The sequence below is a fragment of the Serinus canaria genome, chromosome 20, assembly GCF_022539315.1.
Source record: "Serinus canaria isolate serCan28SL12 chromosome 20, serCan2020, whole genome shotgun sequence".
NCBI classification, from domain to species: Eukaryota; Metazoa; Chordata; class Aves; order Passeriformes; family Fringillidae; genus Serinus; species Serinus canaria.
The window spans coordinates 125559-140148 of record NC_066333.1 but is presented as its reverse complement, the minus strand read 5'-3'; the positions used below and the strand labels follow the sequence as shown (position 1 = coordinate 140148).

At 38.4% G+C, this 14590-nt stretch overlaps 1 protein-coding gene across 21 annotated transcripts in view; it reads left to right on the top strand.

The window, feature by feature from the left end:
- The window catches only part of RBM12 (RNA binding motif protein 12), a 46820-nt gene that overhangs the window by 12140 nt on the left and 20090 nt on the right, over positions 1-14590 (top strand). The window contains exon 2 of one of the 21 annotated variants that reach the window (XR_007779222.1): positions 2370-2509. The exons of the other annotated variants lie outside the window; for them this stretch is intronic. The gene's annotated coding sequence lies outside the window, so the exon portion shown is untranslated. The remainder of the gene's footprint in view (positions 1-2369; positions 2510-14590) is intronic. 21 annotated transcript variants of the gene reach the window in all.

Here is a 14590-nt window from a genome sequence, read left to right as displayed (position 1 = left end):
AACAATGCTTGTTGTGAAATGTAATTAAACTACAGGTGTCTGGAATTAGGTACACAGTTTTGTGTTACTGTCTTTTGATTTCACATCGTGATCCTCTTGGTATTGGATCCAAGGCTTCTAGTGTTTGTGTTAGACACAGCATATGCTGTGAAACATGCTTGTGTGCCTGTTCCTTTGGACTTGCTAAAAGTGCAGGTTTGTTTTGGAAAGCTTTTTTCTGATTCTTGATTTTTTCGGTATGGTCTAAAGATGTTTCAGTGCTTAGCTGAAAAAAAGCACAAACCAGAAAGCCATGGGGGTTGGGAATGTTTACTTGGATTGAATGTTTAAATGGAGGATTTGGGGTGGGGGCAGGGGCTCTTCTTTTTGCCTTTTTAGCATAAATCAGTTAGTATATATCCCCTTTTCCTTAAGAGTAGGCTCTTGGAAAAAAAAATAGGAAGTCATAGCATGCTTAGGTTTTCTGTTTGTATCAGAAAGAGTACATCAACTCAAATAGTTACAGTTGATCCTTTAAAACATAAATAGAGAAAAGCTCATTATTAAGGGTCAATGCAAACTGTTTACTGTAACAATGTGGTTTCATGTTAGAAGTAACCTTAAACTGTATGTTATGATAAATTATGAGCAATACCCGTAGACTACATGTCTAGAGTTCATAAAATTGCTTACTTAGCACATGTCTATATTCATGAACAGCCTTAAAAATAGGGGGTAGGACCTCTGAGGTCCCATCTCCAATGTGGAAGGTGTGAAACTGCCATTGGATATAACACCCCAAGCTGATTGCTAGCGAGAGGTAGCAATAGACAGAATCAGGTGATGGATACTACTCAAATCCCCAGCTTTTTTGACCTTGATGCCTAGAGTGTCAGAAAATCAATATCCTTGATGTCCCGATTTCTCCAAATAATGGCAAGAATGTACTTGTGTTTATATAACTGGCTACGTTGATGTTTTTAGCAGTTCCTTATGTGTGTCTTAAGTACTACTGTTGAAAAAAAAGTTGTAAATGTAACATTTTACCACATGATTTGTTTATTGTATGGGTTTTTTTCCACCCTAAATAGAAATGAATGCAATTAGTCAATGATAAAATTGTGACTTAGATGAAAGAACTTCATTAGTTGGGTGACAGTGTGACTTAGTATTACCAAATTTCAAGGAATTACCCATTAATGTCACAGATTTTGTTGGCATTCTGTAATAACAGCATTAAAACCAGTTCTTAACCAATTAATTGTTGCCATGGTCTGAATGTAGATTTATGAGATGTTTGAGGCTTTTTTAGGTTTAAAGAAACCTGAAGGATGCTTTATTTTAAGTAGCATTCCTTTCATAGCATGTAGTATTTTCCTTCAGTGTCTATGGTCTGAATTTGTGTTGAGTGGAGAGAAAGATCAATGCAAAAATGAAGACTGTAGTTGTGTAGCAGATGACATTGAAGGGTCTGCCTTTTAAAAATATATGTGCTGCTCAGTTCCACATTGCTCATGCTGTCCCCAGAGTCATTGCCTATACTCAGTGAAATCAGCAGCTTGTTTTGCTGAGAGTATTTTTGAGTGCTGTAGACTGTAGACTCTACAAAAGAGTATGTTTCCAGTTTCTAGGCACACCAGTGGTGCATTGAATGTAAATAATGATTATGGTTTCTTTATTTTGTTTCTCCTTAGTCTTCTGCTGTGGTGGTTCCTAAGTTGCTGCTTCTTGTAGCAAGTGCTGTTGACCCTCAGCAGGTTGTTCAGCAGCTCTGAACTGTGCTGGCCTTCTGATCTGCAAAACTGAAACTTCTGTGTATTATGGAACATTTAAAACCTCTGGTTGGCCAATAGATCACTGTTTGAGAGCAGTTGGTTTAGGTTCATTATTTAGATACACGGATTAGACCTTGAAACAAAGGATTGCATTTCCTTCCTCCACTAGAGTCCATATTTCAATATGGACTCTAGTGGAAGAAAATAATTAGTTGCTACATTTGCTAATTGGTTGGAAAGAGACAGTTCTGAAATTCGACATGTTAAGATACATTTAGTTGGAGTGCAGGGAAATAGACAAATTAGTTTTATGTTGGTTTGCTGCTTCAGATATGCATGTCTTTGAAAACAAAATGAGATGCTAAATTCTGTTGCTGTAAGGTTTTTCATAACCTCTGCTTTGGCCTGGAGGCATAGTTGCCAAATACATTTGGTTGTCTTTGCTCTTTTCCAGGTTTGCTGGTGCTCCTTGCTGTTCTGTGGCTGTATATTTTTTCATGGCTTTGGGAAAACTGAGCTAGAGTTTTTGTACAGAGGGAAAGGAAGGGAAGCTGTTTAATGCTTCTGCTGGAAGAGTAACTTCAAAGTGTTCTCTTCCTATCTGTTTTTTTGCAGTGAGAATGTGATTGCAGTTCAGAGATTTGTTTTTTCCACAGTCTGGATTTTTCATGGAATGAAAACCTGTTGGTTGGTAGTACGCACAGTGATTTGTGGCTGTTTACTGAAATACACCTCTTTCCCTATCTCATGATCAGGTAGGTCTAACTGTGGCTAGTTTTCTACACAGATGACATTAGTAATTTTATTGGAGCTTTGTTACTAAGTGGAATGTTTAGGTGTTGTTTGTGCAAGGAGTGTTTCCCACCTCCCTGACCTGGATGATTTTCACTCCTGGCTATAAACACCAAAAGGAAAAAAAAAGCAGCTCTAAAAGTGTTCTTTTTCAGTAGCTCCGGCCTGAGCATGGGCGTCAGATGATTTGGCTGTGACTCCTTTCACTTGCTGGAATTCACTTCTGTGAAGATTCCTTTGTTATCATTCCGGGTTTGTGTATTCACAGCATGGCAGCTTTGGAGAGAATTAGCCAGATGAGTTCTACCTGAGTTCCTTTACTGCTTGTGCAGAGGCAAAGCTTACTCTTTTGTGGCTATCTTTCTTGTGTGTTCTCATGTCTATGGCCTGAAATTCAAATGGTCTTACTAGTTGCTTCCCAAATACCTTAGGTAAGCTTTCAGAAACAGGGAATGTGTTTTCATTCAGCATGAGTTCCACAAAATCAGATTGTAACTCTGTATTTGCTATTCTCACACCAACTTCACAATTTTCCTCAACTTTTGAGTTCTTTTGCTATGAATCACCAGTGAATTAGACCTGATTGATCATAGTCAGGAAAGACTTTGGGGCCTGGAGTGGGGATTTCCCTTACGTTGCACAGTACACAGGAGTGCTAATTTAATTTCTCTGTAAAGTTTAAAACCAAAAAATAAGGACTTTTAAGGCTTGCACAGGGAAGATAGGAATTAATCCTGCCTAAAACTGTCTCTGGCATAGTGTGGCCTTTCGGGCTGGTCACTACTTCAGGAAGGCTGTGGTGACTCTTTCAACTCTTCATGTTGTAGTTACAGTATGGTTAAACAAGGAATCAATTGGATTGTATGGCTCTGATTTCTGACCATCTAAAGGAAAGTGGAACTTCCAGCTAGCAATTTCAAAGTTTGGAACAAATAGTTTAATGTCGACTGTTTTCCATTGAATGTGAATATGTGGATGTAGCACTGCTCTATGTGACTGACAGTAGAAAGCTTAGAAATGCTTTCTAGTCACCTATGCAGATTTGGGGAGGAAACCAGTAATATAGGCAGAACCTAGACTACCTCAAGAATTCCTTTTAGATAATTTTTATGATGGAATTCATAGGATCTCTGTCATTAAAATTTGAAGCCTCTGTGTAGCACCCATTTGTTTAGTGACCTTGCTGTGATGGCATTTGCCAGAATGTGCTTCTCAATGAGCTTTTTATGAAACTTCTTTGTTTTCAGCAGTATAGCCAAAGCATTGCTACTTGTTTTGACGGGAGAATGGATATGGATTGTGGGAAGCCTTGCTTGTTTGATCAGGAAGCTGTGCTCTGAAGTGAAAATGATGGTTGCCAGTACTTTTTCCATTATTGGGCAAATGTTTCTAATACAAGGGCAGAATTTATAAACCATGTGTGTCTGAGCAACACTAGTGCAGCCAGCTATAAAAGTGAAGAGGCTCATTAAAAGTAACATTAGACACAGGCAGTTCACTGACTGAATGTTTGGGAAATCCTGTTCCTTAAGGAGGGGAGGCAAAGTTATTAAATATCACAAATTCATCTGTCTGGGGTTCCCCCACTACATTCCAGCATTGCTGCAGAGCCAGTTTTCTGTGTTGCAGAAATTCTGTGTTACACGAATACATGAGAGTATTCTTAACAGCACTTAGAGCTCTCTTCAGATACTGACTTGAGTGCTTTTGGGAAGTGTGTGTGCAGACTGGTGGTGGTATAGCTAATTTGTCTCTCAGTAACCAGTACGCAAGTGGCAGAATGTTTTCATCCTCACTTTAAGGGAACTTCAACTTTATCATCAGAGATGAGGCATTAGGGGGGGAATTGAAAGGTTGAGGCCAAACCATGCTTTAGCTATAGTGAAAACAAGTGCTGCACTGATCTAATGAAGAATGGACATGAGTTCAGAAACTTCAGCACTGAGTTTGTGTGAAAAGGAGCACAATAAATCAGTGACTAAATACTTACATTCTTAAACTGATCTGAAATGTAAATTCAGCTGTTATGATAGAGACAGCTATTGTATGAGATAGGTAGTTGATCTAAATGAGTTGCTGTTAAACAGTTAAACGTCGAGCTCTGCAGAGTCTTATGTTTTCTTAGATTGTAAATCAGAATATTTTTGATGGTAAGTCTTTTTAAAGTTTTTTTTAAGACAACTGTAGTTGTTATCACTTAAGTCAGTGTGTATATTTTAACTGGATGCATCTCTTAAAAAAGCCTTTCAAGTATATGTGGAAAATTACATGCACAATACCATGATCTACTGCACAAATGCCCTGAATTTTTGGAAGGCCTTTTTTTGTATCTGGACGCTTAGTCCTAACTTTGGGTAACTGACACTGTAGTTTTGTTAAGCCAATGACACAAATGGCGCTTCCTCCTTGCAGTGCAAGCACTATATCATGCTACTTCTTTGAATGAGTAGGCAATATTTGGCTACTTTCATGTCTCCAGGAACAGAAGACTTTGTAGTCTTTTCCTTCTGCCTGATAGCTTGTGTTACTTTTGGTACCAAATTTTGTCATTACCTAGGCCTGTAAAAACAGCTTCAAACAGAAACAACAGTAAGTTTTCTGAAATCCAAAATGCTTAGTTTTAAACTAATAAGTGAATGTACTATGAATCCTAATGAATCTGCAGGTAATGTATCTATATGAAATACCAGCTATTTCAGTGCAGTGACTGGAAAGAATATATAACCATAGGATCACTTAATTTTGTTATTATGAAAGGTGAGAGGAATCACTGTAACTGTGTTCTGTGCCAGCCATGGTGTGGTGATGTAGTATAACCTTCTCTGTCTTGTTTAGGTTTGAGGAAGTAATTTAGGTAGGAAGAACCTGCTTTTTAAATTTCTTTGGTCAGCTCACAGATACTGTTTTAATATTTTTGTGCTTTTCAAATCCCCTGCTACTGCATTAGGTTCACGTAAAAGCTCTGAATCTGTGATGGACAAATGACTGTGATGCCAAATTCAGTCTGATGTTTGTCCTGACTGCTGCCAGGTTGAGACAGGTAGTGCTCTGCAGTTTGTAACCAAGTTTGCAGGTTCCACCTAGTGGTGGTAACTCCGCATCTCTCTGCTTATATGAATATAATTTATTTCATTCTTTTGTATCTGTTAAATTTACTCTAGAGTTTTCATCAGAGAGGTTGCTTGAGAATTTGGTCTGCTTCAGTTCAGTCACATTTCTTATAAGTTTATTGAAAGTATTCATTTCATTTTGAGTAAAGAAAAAAGGTCCCTGGTGAGAGTTGTAGGGGTTTTCAGATGCTTGGCTTGCAGAGATGTATTTTCTCAAGGGTGTGGAGCACCTTTGTAGCAAATTCAAACATAATGACAACAGATTTCTTCAGGGTATAGATTAGAAACTATTACAGTGCGTATACTGTGAATCGCAGACATAGAAGAGGAAATAGGTGTCTGCCTGCATTTGTGTAGTCTCCCTTAATGCAGCAAGAGTGTGTCATCATTTGGCCCACTTGTCTCTGACACAAATGGAGTGGCTTGAAGCCACTGTTGTAATGGGTTTGTGCTTTTATGAAGGCTCACTGGCAAGAGAAGCTGGATCTGGAACAGAATAGAAAGGGAACATGAGGTCTGTTTGGTGTTAGTGGCCTTTAAATTGTACTATTGTTAGTCTGGATGGGCTAGAGAAAAAACAACTTTTAAAATCCCTTCTCTTTATCCTACTTCCTTAATGTCAGGCTTTTGTGGTGGTGGGATTTTTTAGGGGTTTTTTTTTGTTTTGAAATGTCATTATTTTGTAACAGATTAGGCTCTCTCTTAAAAGGGAGCCTATACTCAGAAGTAGAAAGAACTGAATGAGTATTGGCAATTAGGCTGAACTTGCAATGAATAAGTCAAAGAATTCAGTTTCCTGGGAGTACTGCAAAATTAATACTAAGGTTTGGGATTTTTTCTGGATCATATTTCGTGAGCTAGATTCAGTATTAAAGTCCATAAAGAAGAAAGCCTGACTTATAAAATGTGAAGGGGTAATGTTCTTAAAGTGTGAGAAATTGAAAGGTCACTTCTGCTTTATGTCCTTACTAATTTTTTTAGGCAAGAGTTGTCACTGTGCCATTATAACTTCAGGGTGACTGAGACTAGCGTAAAGAATTCCTGTGTAGTATTTTGGTCTTTTCTGGTGATGATTCAACAAGTGCAATTGAAAAGAAAGAAAGGAATCATGTATGACAGCTTTTCATTGATTAAATGGCTGTTGGTACAATGAAGCCACCAAAATTCTTAATGTGAATTTGATACAATAGCAAAGATCAGTAAAATGTATTGCTGGCATATTTGTATTTAAAGTCTTACTTTGAACTCATGCTGTTTACACAGTATGGACTAGTCTAGTTAGATGGACTTACTGAGTTTCTGTCTTGAAGTCACCGTTCCTAGTTTTGGAGGAATGGGTAAAATTATATCTAATATTATATAACTATAAGGATAGTGGTACTATAGTTTGGATTTCCAGAGTTTGGGAAGGGTAGAGGTTGTGAAGGGGAAAGCAGAATGAATGCTGAGGAATCACTTCAAAATTCATGAGTGCATGTAAGTAAGAATTGGTCTGTGGAGGTACTTGCTGGTGAAGCTGCAGTGCAGTTGAAGAACCAAAGACGAGGAATGTGGTGTAGTCTTTGATCTCAGCTTAAGGAGTTTGGATGTAAAAATGGAAGACTGAATGATAGACAGCTGGATTTACCTGGGGAATGGGACAGAATGTTTAGGCCTGAAGTAGAAATAGCTGGAGTTTAAGGGAAAGAACAAGGCCTTACTGGAGAAAGGCAAAGATGATTGGCAATGTAAATACATGTTTGGGGTTGTTACAAAGGTCTGTGTGGTTGAGATGTTAAGTCTGTTTTTCAGTTAAGTTGTTCTTCAGGTTTAAGTAATAAATACTTGAGAATCACGGTGAGGAGAAGGAAAAAGCAGGTGAATAAATATGAAAGGAATGGGAAAAATATCTTACTTGGTGGGAGGAGTCAGTGAACACTTTTATGATTGCAGTTACTATTGTAGCTTAAGTCCAGTGACTGACTCCAAAGCTCTAGCCTGTGTTAAGTTACTTTTTCAAGGAAATGGGTTTTGCTACTCTGCTGTTAAATCCTATGGAGAACTTTGAAGTGTTTTCTTTGCATGAAGAATTTGGTTTGGTAATAGGTTTTGCTTAAGTCCGGGTGTTAATTTGAAACCTTTTGTAATTTAATATGTTCCAAACTAATATTTTAAATAGTTTCAGTTGGTTATTTCTCAGAAAAGTGGAGAATATATCTATAGTGAAGGCATGCATGATCATTTCTCTGAGTTTATTGGTTGTGATTAAGGGGTATATTGGCGGTGTATAAGTTAACAGTGAACGTAGTACAGGTGGAAAGGTGAATTTGTAGAAGGTACTTTTTCCCCAGAGTTGGGACTTGTCTCTTGGGTGGGGGGAAGCTGCAGTAAAGATGAACTGATTAACTAACTGAAGTTCTTGTTTGCATATTTTACTGAAAATTACCAAAATTACCATGCCAGTTGTGATTGTTGGGCTTTGTTTCAGCTTTTTTTTTTTTTTTTTACACTGTTCTAAGATTGTTATTTTTGTTATAAATGGGAGCTTTGCCTCCTCAGTCAGTTTCTGGGAGCTTCTTGGAGGTTGGGTTGTCAGAGCTTATACCCATTGGCTGACTTTGGACACACCACCCCCCCCCAACCCCCCATATTCATGTTGATACTGGAGCTTCAGTGTTCATGTGGAGACAGCTCAGTGGATAGAGCCAGGTTGTACCTTCCTGCATGTTTACCAGGCCCATAGGTCAATAAAATGTTTGATGAGGCCTGCGGTCTAGTTCTGAGCTCAGGGGCTGGGCTGGGGGTCTTACCCTTGGTCATGGCTCAGTTTCAGCATCAGCAGAGCCTCCACTTCACCTGGCAGGAACTATGTCTGTCCTCCCTGGGACCTCTCATCCCTGGAATTAAGGCTGGCTGATGAACCATGGGCACTCTTTACCAGGACTGAATCGAGTTGGCGGCAGTTTGTTTAGAAAGTTGTTCTTCATAGTATTCACCATTCTTTTGTAACAGTTAGGAGATGCCTTTTGTTTCAGGTTCTATGTCAAATTTGTAACAGCTGTTAGTTAACTCCTTGTATATATGGTGACAGCTTGGAACACAGTGTGGAGAATAACGATTTGTTGCCTGCCTGTAGCAATAGTGATCTTAACACACTTGCATCCCTGTTGCAAACTGCCACAAATAATGAAACTATGGAAAAAATTGCAGCCATTTATATTTTCTGCAGAACATCTCAGTCTGTGGAATAAGTTTCTGTGGCCCATGGAAGAGCTGAAGTGCTGGTAAAGGCCTGTATTGACTAATAATTTGTGGACTGTGGTCCTTCTCATTAGACTCCCTTACTCAGTTTAAAATAAAGATGCATTTTAGTGCATCTGGTGTTATAAACCTAGCTATATGATTTCTTTTAGAGCCTTATGGTGTTCAGGAAAGAAGGATCAAATTATAATTTATATTTTGATAGCATTCAGCAAGTGATCCTGACCTCAGCACTAGGATCAGCTTTGTAATATCAAAACCGAAAAAGTAACAGGCTGCCCCCTCAAAATTGAACTAATAAGAGAAAGCATTGCTTCTACTGGTCTGCATATTTTGGGATCACAGCAGAAAAAAAGAGAAGGAGCTTTGAAAAAAGTTGCGTGATAACTGGAAGATGTGGGATTAAACTAAGCAAGAGACAAGGGGGAGAGGGTTTTTGATAAGTGCAAGATTAATTGATAGAGATGCTCTGTTACATGTGTTGGGTTAATTTCTTGAGTTGTTGGATAGCAAAGGCCAAGATGATGAAAATTGCAGACAGTTGTGCTGGGTTTGTAAGCAGAATGTAAGGCAGGAGTTTTGGCCAATCAGTACAGAGTAAATTCTTTGGAAATCAGCTGTCCTGGACCATATGCATTAAAGCCTCAAGTTTGAGTTAAACAAGGTGCTAAATTAATGTTTAGAATTTGGTGTACACTGCAATAGAGCTGGTTGGGTATTTTGTACAGTATTTAATGTGAATTTATTAGTGTGTTTAAATACAAAAATCCTGAAGAGTTTCTTGGGCTGAATCCTTGCTTATATTTCATTTTATGTAGAGCAGCGAAACCAGGCTGACCCACAAGGCTTGTATTCAGTGATAGTACTGACGTTTTCTCTCAAGAAGATACCACCTCCTGGCACTGCTGAAAATACTGCTGATGGTGTTTAAAGCCATGAAATTATTAGAGTTTTTCTTGTCCTCTGGATGACTGTGGCTACTGTGACCTGCCATGCTGGGGTAATCACAGTGCCCCTCTCACCCAGTGCTCACTGTCTTCACCTCATCCTCCCAGCCTGAAGAGTAGCGTGTGGCCTTAAGGCTTACTGAGGGATGGAAGTATATAAAACAAATGATTCAATAATTCTCACCTTCGAGTGTCCAGCACTTGATTCTTAGTTGGCTAAATGGTGGCACACATAGAGGAGGGATAAGTAAAGAGAAGTTTATTTATGCTTCAGGCACCCATATGTGGCATTTTGAGGAAATGCAAGACCCTTCAAAGCTCTGAATTGGGACAGTTAAAGCCTGCAATCACACTTGGTTTGGAATTTTCTTCAGCCATAAGTGTACAGTGCTTTCTTCTCTTACAACTGGCTTGCTTTAAACTTTGGTTAAGCTCAATCACTAGAGGAACAATAAATTTAATATTATAGACTTGTAAATGTGTTGATTTTCTTTATGCTGGAAGTGTTCTTTTCTGTGTGGAAGGAGGTTGCTTTTTCTGCAGGAATGTGAAAAAAATTGAAAGTTATGAAACTCCATAAAGTAGCAGCTAGTTTCTTATTCTTCTGAGTGTGTAGCATAGATGTCCTATGTAATTTTCCTAGAAAGCAACTTTTTATTTTTCATCTTGGTTTGATTCGGACCAACTTCATTACTGCTGTACTTCATTTCAGTGTAGAAAAGCTCTACTGAAAAGTTAAGATTTATCTTTTTGTCTGTATTGTACAGCTATTGGAGTTTATGATCATCTTTACAGGTAAAAGCTGTTATGCATAGTAAAAGTGATTTTGACTTTTTAAACTGGACCTCAGTTTGGTTGTCTTAGCACTTAAAGTGTACCTAGTATGGAGCCATTCTGTGTTTTACTTAAACAAGTGGGAATGACATCTGGTTGGGCAGTGCAAGACTTCTCTGGAGTATGTACTTGGGATCTTGCAGATTTCTATAGATAGTATTTTGCTGTAGTGTTAGAAGGGATAACATGGCTGATGTATTTTTTCTTCAAAATGTGGTGTTATATCATGTGCAATTCTAAATAAGAACAAAAAAATAGAGGTACCTGATGGATCTGAAGCTGTGTGTTGGAAACTCTTCCCTTGAAGGAATGTGCAGAATTTGGCTCAAGATGAAACTTCACAGGTGATGCCTCTCACCAGTAAGATCCCCAGTTCTGGGAGCAGTGGATCAGATGTTTGTGACTATTGTCTATATAATCATTGATCATGGGTGTGTAGCACAACCTCAGCTGTATTTTACAGGCTCTTTCAAGCAACAGCACTTACCTGGTGGCTTACTTATGTTGCCTTTTTATTAGAAACTACTATGATGGGATGTACCCAGTAGGTCTGTATTTTAAAGAGAGTTTGAATTTATTGCTGCTTTTGGAGTTAATTTTCACTTGGTAATTTGAATTTCTGTGGCTAGATTAGTTTTCATACTTCCAGACGGTGCTGTACTTTAACATACTAATGGCAGTTGGAGGTTGTTAAACTGTTATTATTGCAAGCTGATCAGGATCAATGTATAATAAATTATTTGTAAATTAAATGTGATAACTTTGTGGAAAGTAGTTTGCTTTAGCTGCTAGTTTTCTTTTGGAAATATCTACTGTCTTCTGTAAACCAGAAGATTCAAGCAGTAGACATCAATATTAATTATCAAGGGTGGTTGTGAGGGGAAAAATAGGAAATCAGTGCATTTTAGAATTTCTGAAACTATTGGAAAAATTTGTGTCACAACAAATATAAATAATATTCTGTCATAAATACGGTTGCAAGTCTAAAAACTAAGTTTGTTTTGTGTGTATTATTGGATACAAATAAGTATGCTCTATGAAAATTCAGTGAAACAACGTGAAATGTGGTTTTGAAATGTTGATTACAGTCTGCAAGCTGAATACAGTTGGTGTTCTTGAATGCATGCTGAGGAAAAAAAAGACAGCTGTTAATAAAAATAATAAACCCCCAAGTTCTTTCAGTGTAATTGCAGCAAACTGCTTAGCCTGAAATCAGAGCCTTTGTACACTGTTTGAGCTTAGTAACTACTAGAAGATTGTTCTCTGCTCATGTGTCTGTTGTACAGCACTGGTAAGTGGTGAAGCGTTTCTGCTCTGACAGTGTCAGCGCTGAGTGGTGCTGTAATGCCTGTCCCTGGCAGTGACCTGGCGTGTGCCAGGCTGGCAGCTTGGAGTAATAAAATGCCAAGATGATGTTGCAGCATTGTGTGGAAGTGCAAATCAGAGAAATTGTCATAGGCTCCAGCTTAAAGAGGAACAGGGAGGGGGGTTGTGTTAGGTATGGCGTAGTTCTAAGTCCAAGCACTAATTGCTGGCATTTTGAAAACTTTTGGAATTGTCACTTGTCTTTTAGGAAAATAACTGGGACTCTATGGAAAGAATGGAGATGAAAGTCAGCTGATATATTTCACATAAACTATTCACTTTTTTATAGAAAGAGAGATGCAATCACTATAATTTATCATGAGAAATGAAAGTAAATTCTAGAAATCTTACTTTATGGAGGAAAAGAAAAAAAAATTAAGCCAATATTATCATAATGAAATCCTGTTAAAAAAATCAAGTTGGAGGTAGTTTTTCTAATTGGTGAAGAAGTTCACTATTTTTTCTTCCCATTCAGTTTTTTGGTTTCTTTATTTTAGTGTTTTGTTTTTTTTTTTTAATATATATATATATGTATCTGTTTGGAGGTTAAAATATGTTAAACTTTTAATCTTTCTAAGCTTTTCAAATGCAGGCAGATTTCCAGAGATTTGTGCTGCTCAGTTAACTGCATGAGCAGGGTAACTAAGCAAAGTTGCTTATCTGCAGACTGAGCAGTCTTCAGGCTTGGCTGAAATGGATGCTGTGTTTTAGCAGACCAGCTACTTGTTGCTCTTGCTGCTGGGATGTCTATGACCAGGATTTTCTTCTGCTGCTATTCAAGGAATTGACTGATACTGGAGAACACTATACAGTGTGCTTGGGTAGCCATGAAGTGAAAAGAAAGTTGCGTGGGCTCTTCAAGGACATCCATAGGCAGTAATCTATAAATAATTGCTGGCTGAGGTTCAAACTGGTGTTAACTTTTAAAAAAAATCTGAATCTGTTAAGGAGCTCTCCCTCTTTTCATAAGGATTCAGTCTGTAGTTGTTAAACCTGTTTTCTTGTTATCTCCCAAGTTGGTGAGGAAGGGTGTATGGCTAGTTAGGACAGTTCCCGCTCAGCTACTCCAAACAGCTGGCCTGGTGGTGCTCTGTTGTGTCTTCGTGGTAATGTGCATCAGTGAGCGTCCTGTGATCTGATGGAGCAAGAGGATACAGTGGGAAAGGATGCCTTGTAGTTTGTATACGTCCCCAGTAGTTCAGCAGAACATCTGGGCTGTTTTTCAAGGGAAATCCTATGCCATTACTAAATTTAAAACAATCAGATGAGACAGCCTTCTGGGTATTAGGGTACTGGAAGTAAAATCTTTGAAGCAGTTGAGTATTTTCATAATTTCATTGCTGCTGATATGGAGAAGAGATTCAGGTAGCAGATAAGAGGTGATTGGGTTTGAGGACTTGAGTCCCTTCACCTCCTGGCTTTATTGTGTGATTTAACAGTTGCTATCTCAAAACTCTTCCTTTCTGGTGTCTTTGTAACGTGGAATAAATATATATGGGCTTGGTCTGTATGCAGTTTAAGATCTGCAAGAGTGGTTTCCTCCCAGAAAGGAGCCACTGCTGATTGGGGATGCTAAAGCTTATGGGGAGCTGTTTCTTTGAGGTTAACTTAACTCCTGATGCTTTGAGCTCTAGTGGGGAGCAAAGGTGCCTCTTGCTAGTACAGAACTCTCTGTTGCAGTAGAGAAAAACAGAGGCAAAATGTTGGCAAGGGAGCCCAGACTGGATGTCCTAATCTTGTTGTCAAATAGTGGGTGTCAGACAAAGTTTTGCTGTTGTCTGTTTGCACTGTTTGACCTATGTGAGTCTGGGAGATGAAAGCTGGTCTGGTAGAATGATATGTATCAGTAAAGAAAAATCTTGATACCTGTGACTTAAATACATTTCTTGTAAAATTGCAAGTCAGTGGTTTCTTTGTGAATCTTGGTGTTGAAGGCAACTGAGTAGAAAATTGATGGCTTCTGCCAGTAATTTTAACAGCTGACCACCAGACTACCTCAGACAATTTTTTTAAAATATGCTGGTGTTAAACCAAGTGATGATGACGACCTTAGTTTAAAGCTGATTGTCTTTGCCTAAAGCTTTGCTAATTTTTACTGAGTGCTGGTTTTGTCCTGTCACTGGAGCACCATGCATTGGTGTATTAAGTGACTTTGTTAACATTTGTCCAGGGTAGATTGCTGACTGGGATGTCCAAGGGATTAAATGTTGTACAATAAAAGCTCATCACTTTGAGTTAAATATATTCACCCTGAAAGTATGAGGAAGCCATGGGGTACTTGGGTACTAAAAAGCCAAAGCTTTCCTTATTTTCCAGACTCAGAAGAAGAAGCTTCTCTATGAAATAATCCCATTTAAGCTCTAGTCCTCAAACTGTCCAGTCTCTGTAATATTTTGGTGCTTGAAGGCTTATCTTCTACTTCAGTTTTGAGAATTATAGCTGTTCTTCAAACAGAAGCATGTGCAGTATAATGTCTAGTCAAATTTAGTTATCCCCTGTTTGCGCGATGATGTTACGGTATTTTGGAAGCGAGCACGGCAAAGCAAGG